Source organism: Felis catus, chromosome C1, assembly GCF_018350175.1.
Source record: "Felis catus isolate Fca126 chromosome C1, F.catus_Fca126_mat1.0, whole genome shotgun sequence".
Taxonomy (NCBI): domain Eukaryota; kingdom Metazoa; phylum Chordata; class Mammalia; order Carnivora; family Felidae; genus Felis; species Felis catus.
In genome coordinates, this window is record NC_058375.1 from 136,749,331 (window position 1) to 136,753,015 (window position 3,685).

The following is a 3,685-nucleotide window of genomic DNA, read 5'->3' on the forward strand; positions in this document are numbered from 1 at the left end:
GTAAGCTTTCAGGAATATTCAGGACTTTATTCCCAATATTTCTACATGATAGGTTTGCTTTACATATGTAATAAGTCATAAAGAGAAAGGGTCCGTAAAGGAAAAACCAAAAAATAATTTCTAATCTATGAAGTTCACTTTAAGATCTAAGGATATACTAAATATTAGACCTGCATATTTTTGGTTTTCCATATGATTTGTCAAACATTCCAATCAATGTCCTTACCAAATAGTGCTTTAGTACAAAATAGAAGAGTCAATTGGCCCAAGTGTAAAATAATTTGAGCAATATTGAATTTCCCAATTTTATCTGATGTGCATGGGATAAGATCTAATAATGAAGCTTTTATGACAGTTGAGGTCATTTTAAGATTTGCATTAAAGTTAAGTTGCTTTATGTCTAGGTAGCAAATAGCACCCTAATAGAAACTAACAGACCCATTTTTAGCATAACCTAATAATCTGGTTTTCTGTCAACCTCAGCAATCTAATCTCATGCTACTTATTCCTTTGCTCACTAATATCAAGCCACACTGGCCAATTTTTAGTTTCTCAAATGAACTAATGTTCTTTTTTTCCACAGAGATCTAAGACAAATACAATTTCAACTGCCTAGAATATTCTTCTTTCTTCTTTTCACCTACTTAGCATGTCTCTATTGGGATATAATTTGAGCTGTCATTTCTCTCAACCTCTGAAATACATTGTCTTCTCTATATTATCTTAAACCTTCTTGAACTTTTATTGTGTAGCATTAATTTAACATTGTAGTTTATTATTTTTTTCATGATCTCTTCCCCTGTAGACCATAAACTTCATGAAGATTTGGACCTTGTTACATGCTCAGTTTTGTACTCTGTTGGAATGATATTGATACCCTTACCTCAACAAAATGTGTATTGATGTCCTACTCTTCTCTTCTGAATTTTGACTAATTTGCAATTGTCTGCTTGACAATTCCACTCAAGAAGTCTTGACATGCTCCCATTGCACCTAAATTCTCCACTACAGATGAGAATTCTCATCTTACAAAGGATACTTCCATTCACCTACTGGTCAAGCCAGTAACCTGGAAATCATCCTTGATTCATCCCTTTTCCTTACTCTCCATTTATAAATCATCACTAAATCCTGTCCTTTTTATGCACCACATGTATGCAAATGTGCCTAAGTCTCTTCTCCACAATTGCCACATGTATCATTCAGGATCCTTCCATGAAGGAGTGACCCACTTCAAGGGGGTAATATGAAGAAAACAATGAACAAAAGCATATTTAAAAGATAGGATGAGGTTTGTGGAAACCAACCAGAAATGCTTCAAGACCCCACAGGTAGGAGCAACAGGAAGCTGTTGACAATGCAGGCTCAAGGGATAAGAGGAAGGAACAGTTACTGGAAGCTAGAGAGGGTAGCTCCATAGTGAGACGTGTCTGAGATAAACCATGTCCTTTGACAGAAGAGCAGAAGTCAAGGTAAGGAGGGAGAAGGGGAATAAACACCGAATTTCATTCTGTTGCCAACCTCCAGTCTCAGGCTGGCATTTTCCCATTAGCTAAACCAAAGTGGAATTTAAAAGACAAAAGGAAAAAAAAACCTTAATATCATTCATAATCATTAACATTTTGAGGGTCATAAGGCATGGGCAGAATAAACGGAAAGTATTTTGCACACCATTTTTCTCCTAGCCTTTGTCGTTTCTTACCTGAACTATTGCAATGGTCCACTAACTGGTTCACCTGCTTTCTCTGTCACAAACACCTATCCTCAATCCATTGTTTTACTGCAGTAAGATTCTCTTCTTGGGATGAAACCTATATGAAGTTTTTCTGCTTAAAATATATCTGTCAGTATTTATCTTTTACTCCTGAACTCCTTGTTTTAAAATTGTATAACTTTTAGGGATGCCTGGGTGGTTGAATTGGTTGAGCATCTAACTCTTGATTTTGGTTCAGGTCATGAGCCCAGGGTTATGGCATCAAGCCCCACATCAGGCTCTGCACTGAGCATGGAACCTGCTTAAGATTCTCTCTCTCTCTCTCTCTCTCTCTCTCTCTGTCCCTCTCCCCCACTTGTGCTCTCTCTCTCTAAAATAGATAAAAAATAAAATAAAATAAAATAAAATAAAATAAAATAAAATAAAATTGTATAACTTTTTTTATAAAGGTTTATTTTCTTAACTTTTTCCACAGTAGGTTGAGTTCTACGAGGGAAGGCATTACCTATGCCTTCAATGTGACTACAACACAGTGATGCTAAATAAATATTGGATGAATTAATACATTTTAGAAGACAGATTTATATATTTTTAAAGTTTTATTTATTTACTTTGAGAGAGAGAGAGAGAGAGTGCATGCATGAGCAGGTGAGGGGCAGAGAGAGAAGGAGAGAGAGATTCCGAGGCAGGCTCTGTGCTGTCAGTGCAAAGCCCTGTGCTGGGCTCAGTCCCACGAACTGGGAGATCATGACCTGAACCCAAATCAAGAGTCAGAGGCTTAACTGACTGAGCCAACCAGGTGTCCCAGATTTGTAGTTTTAAAAGCTTCCCAGGTGATTCTAGTGTTCTAGATTAAAATAATAATAATAATAAATTATTGGAATAACTAATCTTCTAATACTCTAGATTATAAAGAGAATAATCAGTAAAATTAATCATCCATTTAATTAAGTTATTATATGTTAAACAGAAACTCACAATGTGTTCATGAAATGTGTTTCTTTGCTCAAGGTTTTTAAGTCTCCCCCTCACCCCCGGTTCTTTTTTCCCTTTCAGATATCATATTTAACCTTGATTAGGCAAACCAAGCTCTTCTCCTTTTTAAAAGCTCATACGTGAACAACCTCACGGTGAACCAGTTCACATCTCATCTTTGCATTTAAGGAGAGGAAATACTTCCCAAGGAAGTGCTTTAATGCCATCTCATTATCAGATAGTATAGAAGAAAAAATTCTTTTCTACAATTTAAACACTTAACATTTTTATATATTTAAGAACTGCCATAGGACTGAGGTCTGAATTTCACTGAGTATCTTAGTGTTAAATTGCTTTTTTAAATTTAGATCACAGGCCCTTAGGTTCTATGTACCTTGCTCTGACCTATTTCCATTTTATTCCTGATAATTTTTAAAAAATAAATTGTTTCTATCTCATTTGATATAAAGCCAATATTTTCTTATCTGTGTTGAGATATTTACGTACATTTGATATGCATCTGCCCATTGTAGTATTGAAGCAATTCCATTTCTGTGACACATTTTCTGACACCACTTTTGCCAAAGAAAGTTCATATTTCAAAATCTACTATTTTGATATATAAATAATAAATTAGTTAACTGCTATAGCCTTTGGGGACATGAATAACTCTCATGATATCTAAGTATTTTTAATAAAATTATTTCAATAAACTTGTGTGGTAATTAAGGAATGTATGTGTGTGTGTGTGCGTGTGTGTATGTATATATGTAAAATTACTTATTTTTAAGCATAGAGATGAATGATGGCTATACATTTTATCTCATTCCTCCACTTAAAAATGAAATGTAAGTAGAATCCCTAATTTGCTGAAAATAATTGTGTAAACAGCAATTTATTAGAGAAATTCTCTTATCTTTTGCATTTAATTTTGAAAAGGGCACAAGCTCTAACACCTAATCTCCAGCATTTCCATTAGCAGACTGCCGTCCCCTG